This window comes from Anastrepha ludens, chromosome 5, assembly GCF_028408465.1.
Source record: "Anastrepha ludens isolate Willacy chromosome 5, idAnaLude1.1, whole genome shotgun sequence".
Taxonomy (NCBI): Eukaryota; Metazoa; Arthropoda; class Insecta; order Diptera; family Tephritidae; genus Anastrepha; species Anastrepha ludens.
Window position 1 is genome coordinate 71,913,189 of NC_071501.1, and position 13,472 is coordinate 71,926,660.

General features: G+C 36.8%; 1 protein-coding gene and 1 non-coding gene across 2 annotated transcripts in view; one reads left to right on the plus strand and one right to left on the minus strand.

Annotated features, from left to right (window-relative positions):
• The window catches only part of LOC128864754 (uncharacterized), a 260,399-nt gene that overhangs the window by 218,071 nt on the left and 28,856 nt on the right, over nucleotides 1–13,472 (plus strand). The window lies entirely within an intron of this gene.
• On the minus strand, nucleotides 4,575–4,647 carry Trnar-ucu (transfer RNA arginine (anticodon UCU)). The gene has a single exon. It is a non-coding gene; the product is annotated as a tRNA-Arg (tRNA).

The following is a 13,472-nucleotide window of genomic DNA, read 5'->3' on the forward strand; positions in this document are numbered from 1 at the left end:
AATGTACAGAAAATGCATCGCTTAAGAGGAATGCAAAGTGAGTTACTTAAGGGAAAAATATATGCTCATAAAAAGCAAGCTGCGTGCAAATTTATTTGAAAGGCTTTTAATTTCGGTGTAATAACATGTAAACTGGGGTGTTTCACCCCTATACAAAAACAATTAGTAGGTACTGATTTCTAATGGCATTATATATTTTATTATATTTTCAAAACAATTTCGAAAAAATGTAAAAAACCCACATGAACTGGACCGATTTGAAAATACTTCTAAAAATCGAGTTCTTTTATAAACAAAATTTTTTTTTTAATTTCTTTCCAAAAACTTACTTGAGGATATAGAAGAGCTTAGGCTTGAAAGATCTGCTTAAAAAATTATTTTTTTTTTTAATTAATCAATAAGTGCATATGGGTTCTCTGGTACACTCAAATTCTATGAAATATTCTTGATAAGCCACATTTATTGGTCAAATATAAAGTTCTGAGTTTTTTTCTTTTGCTTTCTTCAAAGATAGAATGAGCAAAATGCGCCATGTTTTCAATAACTTTCCATTTTGTAATCAATTACAATAAATTTCTCTGATTGAAGAGGTTCCCGGTAAAGCCAGCTCGGCCCGCTCATTTTCACAAGACTCAGCTAATTACAATTTGGTATAAACAAGAAAATATTGCAAATACTTGAAACCGTGGTAATCATTTGGTCCCAAAATATAACATCCCTTTGCAAGTTTAATGCAATCTTTATACATAATAATAAATCATATAATAAATTTAATTAAATTTGTATTTGTATAAAATAGCTGGAGGAGCTGGAGGGGAGGAGCTGTAAGGTGATTGCCTACGCGGATGACGTGGCACTTATTGTCAGAGGCAAGTTTCTAGATACTCTGATGGAACTGATGCAGGGTTATCTGAATCTAGTTATAAATTGGACCGCAAATTGCGGCCTATCGATAAATCCTCTGAAGACGGAGCTCGTCTTATTTACGGGGAAACACAAAATGCCAAGAGTGTTTCTCCCCTCAATAGCGGGCGCTCCATTGGTGCTCTCTGACAAGGTGAAGTACCTGGGGCTCATCCTTGACAGAGGTCTTACGTGGAAGCCAAACATTGAGGAGAGAATTAGGAAGGCAACAGTCGCCTTGCATGGTTGCAGAGGCGCTATCGATAAAAGATGGGGCCTCTCGCCTGAAGTCACTTTTTGGCTTTATAACACGAGTATAAAACTAATCCTGCTATACGGAGTCCTTGTCTGGTGGAACTCGCTAGAAAGGATGGTATCAGTTAAGAAGCTGGAGAGGGTACAAAGGTCTGCCCTCATTGGAATCAGTGGGGCGCTCCGTACCACTCCAACTTTAGCGCTTAACGCTATGCTGAATGTGGCACCCGTGGACATTGTAGGAAAAACTACCGCTGCACGCGCCGCAATCAGACTAAGGTGTTCGGGCCATAGGCTAGACTTAAGTTACGGACACTCTAGCATTCTTAAAAACTTTGAGTTCATCGCCATGGTGCTGGATCACTGTACACCCACGCTAGGTCCGAGCGGACCTTTTTCTACTCACATTCCCTCAAGGGATGAGTGGGCGGGGTGCAATATTGGACGGCAAGGCATGGCAAACATGTTCACGGATGGCTCGAAATTGGACGGAAGGGTTGATGGGGGAGTATTCTGTAAGGAGCCTCCCATCAAACTTAAATTTAGGCTCCCGGACCACTGTAGTGTTTCCCAAGCGAAGGTATCCGCAATTAAGGAAGCGGTGGACTGGTTGCTTACTTCGGTAATTACCGTTAAGGAAGTAAATATTTACTCCTATAGCCAATCGGCAATTAGGGCATTGGGCTCGCTGTTTGTGCCTTTGAGGTTGGTCGAGAAATGTCTGGCTTCTCTCTCGATTGCATCCGAATACTTCGTCATCAGGCTCATTTGGGTTCCCGGTCACAGCGGCATAGAGGGAAACTGCTGGGCTGATGAGCTGGCTAGACAAGGAACTTTGGAGACGGTTTCGTCACGAAATGAGAGAATTGGGGTTCCCCCGAGAACCTGTGGTCTGCTCCTGGAAAGATGGGCCTCGAGTCAACTCAGCGAGCGCTGGGCTAGTGCGCAAACGTGCAAGGTCGCGCGATCCTTCTGGCCACGGTTAGATCGGGGACGCTAAAGGAAACTTCTAAGGCTAACCAAGCCCCAGTTCTCGAATTTGGTGGCATCCTTACCGGACATTGTCCGTTAGGTGTTCATGCCGTGAGACTTGGGATTGCTTCAAAGCCGTTCTGCAGAAAATGTCTGGAGGACGAGGTGGAATCATCTCAACACCTTCTTCTCAGCTGCCGTGCTCTCGTCTGGCAAAGACTTCGATATCTGGGTTTTCTCTTTTTCGCTACGCCTGCGGATATAGCCGGTGTAAATACCATAAATTGGGTGAAGTTCATCAGTAGTTTGTTGCGGCTAACTACGAACGCAAATTAGCCACCGTCGGCGTCGTCGTAAAATGTATGGTCATCATCGTCTGTAATCCCAAGGCTCCTTCTTCCTTCCCTTCTGCTCTCCCATGTATGGCACCACAACGGACGAATTTTTAATATTTGTCCAAGTGAGCCCTTAGCTAGGGCAGCTATTTAACCTAACCTAACCTAAAGAATGTAAATAAAATATACAAAACAATTAATTAAAAAAAAACCTAAGATAAAGTAATATTTTTGATTACTTTTGCCAATGAAACAAACGATTACTAATAAAATAAAATTATTCGGTTGTTTTAATATTAGGTCATAGGTATACAATATTTTCCAAATTTACAAATGCAATTAAGAATGCGGGCTAAACTGTGTTAAAAGAAAATTAAAAAATATTTTATGTTTCGAAGACTACTTTTACTAAGAAAAACTATTTAAAAAAATACAAGAATAAAAAATATTTTATTTATTAACGATAAAGCACCATGATTGATTCTACCAAAGAACTTTTAAAAAAAGTTAAGTATATTAGAAAATTATTTACAGAAAAAGTCACACATTCGGCAAATTTACAAATATAACTAAGAATACAGGCCAAAAAATTATAAAAAACAGAACTATCTTATTTCTCAAAGACAGAGTAATACTTTTACTTTTTTCCATACAACTAATTTTACAAAAAAGAGGCAAGAGTACTAAAAATATTCAAGAATGATAGAAACAAGATTGCGCCCATCAAAAGTGTGTGACGTCACGTTTGCCGAGTTATGCATTGTTGCCAACCATTTGCTCTACGCAATAAATTTAGTGATTTTTTATACCCAAAATGCGAAAATTTTTAAGTTTGGTGTTTGTTTCTGCTTTTTAATTTAAAAGCTACCGAAACTGTAAGTTAAAAAAGAACTGTATCATTAAATAAAAGAAGGTTAAAAAAGGTCACTCCGAGAAGATTTTAGTGCTAATGAAAATTTGTTGATTCTTATAAAATTTTATGTTTTGAAAATGCAAATTTTATTTCTTGTTCTTTTTAAGGTTATGCAAGAATATTAAATCTTCTTCTCTCAAGTCTTCTTAAATTGAAAACCTTTTTAAACATTTTAAAAAGCAACAAAGTACCAGAAAATACTAAAGAAACCTTAACGGCATTTTTACAAAAAGAGGACCTTATCTAGTTACATAACCTCAAATATAGCAAAAACGACGTTCCCTTTACAAAAGAGTTTCGCTTAACAAAAAAACTCATAAAATAAATTGTACATAACCATAACACATTTATTTAAAAAGGCGCACATTTTAAAATCATTTTGTCACGCATACAAAGTTCTTTAAGTGATTCAATAAAAATTTGGTGCTTTATTTTCTTTAAATGGGGATTTCAGTGCGTTTTTATATCCAAAGCTAGGCAACACTGCAGTAGCGAGAGAGAGATTTGACTGCCGAAAGCAGAAGAACACCAACAACACATTCAATCGCAGGCAATGCCACCAGATGTTAAAAAAAGTAAAGCTAAATAAAGCTGAGTGAATTATTGAACAAATTTTTAAAAATGTATGTTTTGAAAAATTATAAACATTACTTTTAATTAGAACAGGCTAAAAAATGTCATGAAGAAAGAACTCCGAGACTAATTAACAAAACAAAAAATGCTAAATCAAGTTACGAAAATAGCTATAAGGGTGCTAAAACGACGTAACTCATTTTCAAATTGGCTGAGCGCAAAGTAACGGTACCACGATAGGCGCCATCTCATTATTCTTTGCATCATGAAAAAACTTTAAAAAATTATTCGTTTTTTTTTTTAATTAGGTGATATAAATATTTGTCAAATCTACAAATATAATTAAAAGTAAGGGTCAAAAGCTATTTAAAAAAATATATATATTATTTTCCATGGGCAGAGCAATATTTTTAATTTTTTTCAATATAAATACTTTTACAAACCCAAAACCAAAAGTACTAAAAACACTCAAAAAAATAAATAAATACTCTGTGATTTAAAAAGAAAGTCATATATAATATTTGCTGAACTTGAAAATGGGAAGAGTTTTCCCACATTTACAATTTTCTTTTGTAAAATAAAAAAATAGTAATAAAAAAGTTTAAAAAATGCATCTGCATTCTGAGCCCTTGCGGGGATCGAACCCGCGACCTTTGGATTAGAAGTCCAATGTGCTATCCACTGCACCAAAGGGCTGCTCGGAGAACATTAAAGAAACCCAAAAAATAAACCTTTCACAAAGCCGGACTTAAATATTTTTGACAACAATTTACGTATTTCAGCTATATTTTCGTCACTTGATTTGTGCTATTATTTATTCAAGTGTAGCTTAGGTTTGTACCAGCTGCGCTGAAACAAAGACCGCAAAATAATACCCATGTAGTAAAAACTTCATTTACGCTCTTTATAACTTTTGTTTACCCAGATGTTTTTAATTTGTTTAACCAGAGAAAATATTCTTCGAAATAAGAAGAGTAAGAAAGTAGAAGGAACTAACTGGCTGAGACTTTTTATACAATTTCCCAATTAGATACATAGCTAAGAAGAGAAGCTAAGTACGTATATATAATAAATAATTAGAATGCATGGATTTTGGCTTAGAATCAGATAACTGAGCCATATATCAGTGAGTTATTTTCCCAAAAAAATTTTACATATCTCATACTATGCCCGTCATATACGACTCGCTACTTCACATTTAAAAAAAAAGTATCATCGTACTCATGATCAGCAAAAGAAAAAAAAAACACTGAGTTTCAATCTAATCGAATCAGTTTTTTCCACATAAATTCGGCCGTAATTTTGATATGAGAATTTTAATTTCGAATGAGTAGCATGAAATGCATATTCCTAGAACCTTCGCATAGCGAAATTTAAGCTGTGGCAAAAATTTCTACAATCATTTTCACGAAATATATTGTACTTTTCGCCATATTAGGTTTGAACTGTACAAGCCAGATATTATTAAATCTGCCTATGTTGGATAAAGAAATGTCCTGCGCCGTAAAATACTCAAGCTGCTTGAGAACCAAAATATTTCGTATCTGGATTGTATTAACAGATGTTTTATATATTTTCTTCACTTATTTCAATTGCAATGGTAAATATTCCGATTTGAATATATTTAAAATCATTTAAAAGATTTCAACTATTGTAAACAAGGAAGAGCAAGGCCGACGCGTCGAAAGATCATGTGGAGAAGAACTTGGCTTTACTTCGAGGGACCAACTGACCCCGGTTAGCTAGAGAAAGGAACGACGCTTTGTTAAACTCCGCCAAAATCGCTTAAACGGCTAAGCCAATCCGGAAGAAGAAGAAACAAGGTATATAGAGTATTTTTTTTAAATTTCAGAACTTAAAGCTAAGTATTTGGATTCAAAACTCAAGTTCAAAAAAGTATAAAGATTTTGTCCGGGCCCCTGGTGAAATTTTAAGGCAAATAATTTTCCCGATCATTTTAACCCTCTAGCGACCTTCAAAATTGCATTTTATTTGGACTTTCTAAACAACGGGTCAAACGACCCTTTCGAGAGAGAGCTATTGGCTTAAAATATCTACCAAATTATTTCTCGCAAAATTTTACTATGTGCACCATAACAACATATTTCACTTCGATATAACATGGTGGGCAAAAAGTAAGGTGAATTTATTTGTCCAACTTCGCGGGATTAAACTTTCGCTCTAGTTATTTTTTTCATGAGTTGGCAGCACTGTTAATAACATCTGGGTCAACTTTCATGTGAATGTCATTATCAGTAATATATTTACGATTGTGTTTACCAAACGACCAAGGGTGCATTTTTCGATTTTTACAATGCCTGATTTGATTGAGCAGAGAAGTGCAATCAAATTTTGTTTGCGGAATGAAATTTCGGCTGCGGAAACGTTTAGAATGTTGCAGAAGGCATTTGGTGATTCGACCATGTCGCAGAAAAATGTTTATAAGTGGTACAAAGACTTCAAAGAGGGTCAAGAACGTGTTGATGACTTGGAGCGCTCCGGACGACCATCGACGTCAACAGATGACCAACACGTCAATAAAGTGAAGGAGTTAGTGCTCAAAAATCGTCGGTTGACTGTTAAAGACCTTACTGATATGATCGGAATATCAGAATGATCTGTGAAAACCATTTTGAAAGACCATTTGCGCCTACGAAAAGTCAAATCTCGTTTGGTACCGAAAACTCTCAATTTATTGGAAAAGAGTCGTCGCGTTGATGTGTGTGAAACAATGCTTTCAGACTATCAGGACAAGCTCAAATGCATCATTACGGGAGATGAGACTTGGATTTATGTTAACGACCCTGAAACAACCGACCAATCAAGCGAATATCGTGCTAAAGGCGAGGCCAGACCGAAAAGAGCACGTCAAAGTCGTTCAAAAATAAAGGTCATGATGACAGTTTTTTTCAATTTTCTTGGTGTGGTGCACTATGAATTCCTTCCACCTGGCCAAACTGTTAATAAGGAATATTATTTGAGCGTTATGCGTCATTTACGTGAAGCAATTCGTCTAAAAGGACCAGAATTATGGGCCAACAACTCTTGGTTTTTGCATCACCATAATGCACCGTCTCACACTGCACTCGTTCTTCGTGACCATTTCGCCAAAAATTCCACGCATATCGTTCCGCAACCACCGTATTCGCCTGATTTGACTCCGTGTGACTTCTGGCTATTCCCAAAACTCAAGAGACCACTCCGGGGAACGCGTTTCGAGTCAATTGAGGAGATAAAACCTGAATCGAAGAAGGTGCTGATAGCTATACCGGAAATGGACTATTTGGCATGTTTCGGGGATTGGAAAAATTGTTGGCATAAGTGTATTTCATCGAGAGGGGATTATTTTGAAGGGGATGAAATTGATTTACAAGAATAAATAAAGATTTTTCATTTTACAACCAAATTCACCTTACTATTTGCCCACAGTCGCTTTTTTAACTCTCCTTTCATTTTATTCTTAAAACACTTAGGTAAAATATTGCTAGTTTGAAATAGCCATAGCAAATTTGGGGTATTTTCCAAAGACTTGAAATTAGTTTACCCCAGAAATGCTGTGGCACAGTGTTATTAGCTTCAAAAATTCTTATCAGTAAAATTATGATAAACAGTGTTATTTGACACATAGTTCACTCTCAAGTTGTATCAAAGTTAATTACATAGATATTCGTGGGGGATATACAATACTTTTTGAGCCGTTTTCAAATGGCAAAAAATATGCAAAGTCTCAAAACTTTGCCCTTTTGCCTTATTTCTGCCGTATTATACATTTATGTAACAAAATAATAATAACAACTAATTTAAACTTCCCCAGCAGTGGTCGCAAATGTCAAACTTTCATTTCTGGAAATAGTTTCTGGTTTTTGTTTGGTTTTGTTTTGCATTGTGAAGCACAAATTGCGAATGTCAGAAGCCAGAAGCCAGAAGAGGTTTGTCACAGCAGGCACTAATGTGTATGGATTGAGATGTTGGTTAGCATCCAAGAAATTGTGCCAACAATTTGATGCACCAACAACAAATCAGCCAAACTGCCAAAATACTCTAAATGGGTTACCTTCACAAACTTGAAAATTGGTAAATCGTAAGTAATGCATAAACAAGCAGGCATATATATTGTGCGTGTATAAGTATATATATATATATACATGTATGTGTGTGTGTGAGTGAATATTTTCATAACTATAGCATCACCTGACAGCCGCAGAAACAACAGAGGCAGCAGGCAGCAACAGCAGCCACCAGCAGAAGCAAACAACAGTTACGATTTTGTGTAGCTGCAACAAGGAAATCTTCGACATTGCATGCAACAACAAGAACAACAATAACACACGAAATCAACTCATGCCGTTCATAGAGCAAAGTTTGCATGTAAATCAAACCGAATTGCAAACGACGCAAAAGCCACTAATACCATTACGATCCCATGCACCTACACATATCCACTTGCAAACGCACACACGCACACACACACACACACCAACTTGGCGGCAAGAAAATCGAAAATTGCAACATTCTCGAACGCACATACAACATGTAACAACTTTTCGTGCAACAAATCTTCATGCAACAACAATGAGTTACGAGTAGGATTGTGAGCGTAAAATTCCATAAATTTTATTAAGCAGGGTAAGAGGAAGCAACAACGAAAAAATTGAACAAAAAACTTCGACAACATATTTGCAGGCAAAACAATGTGAGCAAGAAAAAGGTGTAAAGCAAAATCCGACCAAAAATACAATACGAAAAAAAACCTTTACGTGCATACAGAGTGATTTCCCCATTTCCGCCATTTTTCTGCTCCCCTTCTGCCAGAGTGTTGCCAATTCATGCTACGCCAGCTGACAGATACAGCAGAAAAAATATGAGAAACACGACGCCGAACAACAACTCATAAAGCGGAAAAAAGCGTAACACTTTACTTACAGCGAACAAATTTGCCAGCAATGAGCTTGTCACTGCTAAGCCGAATTGCGAAATGGCAGCAGCATGCAGGTGGGCGGGGCGGGCGGCTGTGGTTGGTCGCGTGTAGCATTACAGCAAATTCGTCGAAGTTTCATCAACTCTTCCTCTAATGCTACCCCGTTCGTCACACGCTTTGAGCAGCAGTGGTTATTAAGAAACTATTGATGCATTGACAAGAAACTTTGCCAGCGTTAATAAAGGATAAACTTTACGACGTCAACAGGCAGCAGGTGATGGGAGTAAATGCAGTAAATACTATGTGTGTGTTTGTAGGGATGTATGTATGTGTAAATGTGCTAAGAAGGTAGCGTAACGGTTGGTAGTTTGCATGCCAGCAAGTTTCTTAATCAACTCAAATTGCTTCGCACATATTCTTGTGGCGGCTTACCTTTGGCCAAAGTGGATAAAGGAATGCATTCAACTGAGAAATGTGTGAAAATATCTGTTATTATTTTAAATGGCTTGCTATTACAACTATTTAAAAGTGTGCAAAGTTTGTACCAACTTTTTGAAGTGGCTGAAGCACAAAATGTTTCAAGAGTATATTTTTTTCATGCCAGCAAACATCTAAAAACTTGCAGCGCGCAATTATTCGCTGGATTAGCTTTACTTCGATGGACAGCTTTTGAAAATGTGCACTCTTAGACTAAAAAATCCTCACTGCATTATGGAGAAACATGAAATTTCGCGCATCCTATTTTGTTCAATCGAACTTTGGGCTAATCCATTGAAATTTTCTAACGAGGCTATTGGCACAGTCTCACAGTTTCATTCATTGTAGTACAGAGCCTTCATTGCAGAAAATTTCAATGAACACTTTTTCTCAATTCCACAATTTCCAACAAAAATAAATAGGCGAGGCTACGATGGTGTTAGCCATATGGCCAAGAACTCTGTTGAACGGGCGGATAAAGTTGATTCGGTGGAAAACTATATGTTCTTAAGAATTATTTTAACAACATAGATATTTATTATTGTCTCTTTCCTTGGGTGTTAGGCCGATCTCTTCCTTCTATTTGTGGTGCGTGTCTTCATCCTTGAATGTGCCTACCATTTTTAAGCCATCCCAAACGGTAGATGAGCTTTATGAGATGCTTTTTCATGGCAGAATTACACTCGAAGGTTTGCCATTGCCAGCCGAGAAGTGACCGCCATTATAAAAAACTTTTTCTATCAATTGATGTTTTGTGGCGTGTGCACTTCCAACCCATTCGGAGGCCTCGGAGTGTTTGTTTATTCCGCCATGCAAGTCCAATAAAGAATCTCTCTTATCAACAAGTGTAACTTCGTGTTAAGTCAATTAAGTAGTAAGGTTGTATGGCGCAGCATCTTGAACGATGGCAACATCCGCTGAGGTGTCTATTGGAGAGTTTGATAGAAAGATTCTGCGCAAGATTTTTGGACCTTTGCACATTAGCAACGGCGAGTATTGCAGGCGCTGGAACAATGAGCCGTATGAGCTTTACGGCAACATAGACATAGTGCAACGAATAAAGATCCAGCTGGGTCATGTCGTTCAAATGGGTACAAACGCTCCGGCTCTAAAAGTATTCGATACGACACCAGCTGGTGGCAACAAAAGAATAGGAAAGCCATCTTTGCGTTGAAAAGATCATGTGAAAAAGGTTTCACTCGGTACAGGAAAAGAAAGGACTGGCGTACTTGGTTAAACTCAGCCAAAATTGCTTCAGCGGTTACAGCGCCAATCAAGAAGAAGAAGCAAATGAGCAATAATTTCCCAAATTTTCATTGCATAATATGGCAACTAGAGCGAGTGACTGTCAGGCTTCAGAGGCCACTCGTAAAATAGTTATTTAAGATGTACGCCATAACACATAAGAGAATCAACAGGCAAAACAAAATTTAAATACTTTTGTGAAAGGACCTGTTTCTCTGATTAACTTCTGGAAGGTCTTTTTTCGAGTTTTCGTAACACTTAGAAGAAAATCGACAGAATTTCGCTAAAAAATCGACTAATCTACTTTTATGAGATTAATAACACGGCATTGAAAATTAACAAAAAATTTAATGTACATTTAAGATGACATAGCAGTTGTTGTAGATATGGTCAGGTACATGCACCATGTTAGCATTTTTCTTCTACCCCCAAAATGTTTATTTATTGTAAAAAACGAGTTTTCGGTACTTGCTGCATTAAAAACTGATAGCTTCGCTCATTTTTGGCCGATTTAAAATTTTAATTTCATAAGATGGTGTAAGATTTCGATGCATATATACACATTTGGACTTCTCTGGGATTGGTTACAATACAAAAAATTATCGGAGTATTTTTTTTAAGAAAATTAGCAATAAAAAATGTTCAAACTTGAAAAAATGAAAACAAGGCAACATTTTGGAGGTTCCCACGATTGCAACCCGAAACTAAATAAAGGGCAAGTAATCCACCAACTGCTAATTTAGGTTGTACTTTGTACATTACATACATACAATTAGACATAAAATACTAATATATAGAAATTGTATCCAAATTTTTTGTACTAAACTATTAGTCACTAGTCGCGTTTGTAGACATACTACTGTTGGCAAAAAGTAAGGTGAATTTATTTGTCAAAGTTCGCGGGATTAAAATTTCGCTCTAGTTATTTTTTTCATGAGTTGGCATGTTTGGTTGTAATGAATAGGCTCAAAAACTACTGGACCGATTTTAAAATTTTTTTCATCATTCGAAAGCTACATCATCCACGAGTAACATGGATTATATTTTATTTTGGAAATAGGGCTCGAGATATAGGTCAAAACGTGGAACCGGGTAACCTTCGATTGTGTATGTACAATATGCGTATCAAATGAAAGCTGTTGGTGAATGCTTTAGTACAGAGTATTTTTCATGCCGCTCCGTGACTGGGGTCTCAAGATATAGGTCAAAACGTGGACCCGGGTAACTTTTGGTTGTGTATATACAATATGGGTATCAAATGAAAGCTGTTGATTAGTGCTTTAATACGGGGTAATTTTCATACCTATTGATGACTAGGGTCTCGAAATATATGCCAAAACGTTTGCACCGAATTAAACCAAACTTACGCACATTGTTAAGTAAGTATTGAAAATGGGTTTCGTAAAGTTTGGTTGTAATTCGGAGCAGTGGCAACGGCTACAGCGTTCTTTTGAACCAGCCATAATGTCGCTTACTTTTTTAACGCTTGGGGCGGAACTGAACTGTCAAATTGACAGTGTGAGTTACAATGTGTCAATATTTCTTTCCGATTTGGATGCCATAAGGAAAAAACGTAAGTGCAACATGTAAAAATTGTTTGTGAATTTTTTTGGAGTGGATTTTGGCACAGTGAATAATTTCTTACGAAATTTGAGAATTTAATGTGAAATCCGAATGAAACTATGTGTTCGTGGAAAAAACAATTTTTTTCGTTTTTTTTTTTTGAAAAATATAAATGGATAATGGTTAAAAAAGCTCCAATGCTTAATAAAACATATAAATTGAAACGAAAAATTCATGGATGATCAGGAAAAAAGACGATTGTTTATTCATATGCGTTGATTTGAAATTTAAAAACAATCTTCTTTTTTCCTGATTTTCAATTTATATTTTATATTTACTCAAAAACAAATAGAAAAACAAAAAATATTGTTTATGCCAAAGCGCTTGAATAAAGAATAAAGAAATAAATAATATGAAAATCATATATTTTCTGTTCTAAACCATATCTATTCTATTTTAGTGTGCCCAGCGAAGGGGGCCGGGTTTGCTAGTCAGTAATATATTTACGCTTGTGTTTACCAAACGATCAAGAGTGCATTTTTCTATTTTTACAATGTCTGATTTCATTGCGCAGAGAAGTGCCATCAAATTTTGTTTGCGGAATGAAATTTCGGCTGCGAAAACGTTTAGAATGTTGCAGAAGGCATTTGGTGATTCGACCATGTCGCAGAAAAATGTTTATAAGTGGTACAAAGACTTCAAAGAGGGTCGAGAACGTGTTGATGATTTGGAGCGCTCCAGACGACCATCGACGTCAACAGATGACCAACACGTCAATAAAGTGAAGGAGTTAGAGCTCAAAAATCGTCGGTTGACTGTTAAAGACCTTACTGATATGATCGAAATATCAGAAGGATCTGTGAAAACCATTTTGAAAGACCATTTGGGCCTACGAAAAGTCAAATCTCGTTTGGTACCGAAAACTCTCAATTTCTTGGAAAAGAGTCGTCGCGTTGATGTGTGTGAAACAATGCTTTCAGACTATCAGGACAAGCTCAAATGCATCATTACGGGAGATGAGACTTGGATTTGTGCTTACGACCCTGAAACAACCGATCAATCAAGCGAATATCGTGCTAAAGGCGAGGCCAGACCGAAAAAAGCACAACAAAGTCGTTCAAAAATTAAGGTCATGATGACAGTTTTTTTCGATTTTTGTGGTGTGGTGCACTATGAATTCCTTCCACCTGGACAAACTGTTAATAAGGAATATTATTTGAGCGTTATGCTTCGTTTACGTGAAGCAATTCGTCTGAAAAGACCAAAATTATGTGCCAACAACTCTTGGTTTTTGCATCACGATAATGCACCGTCTCAC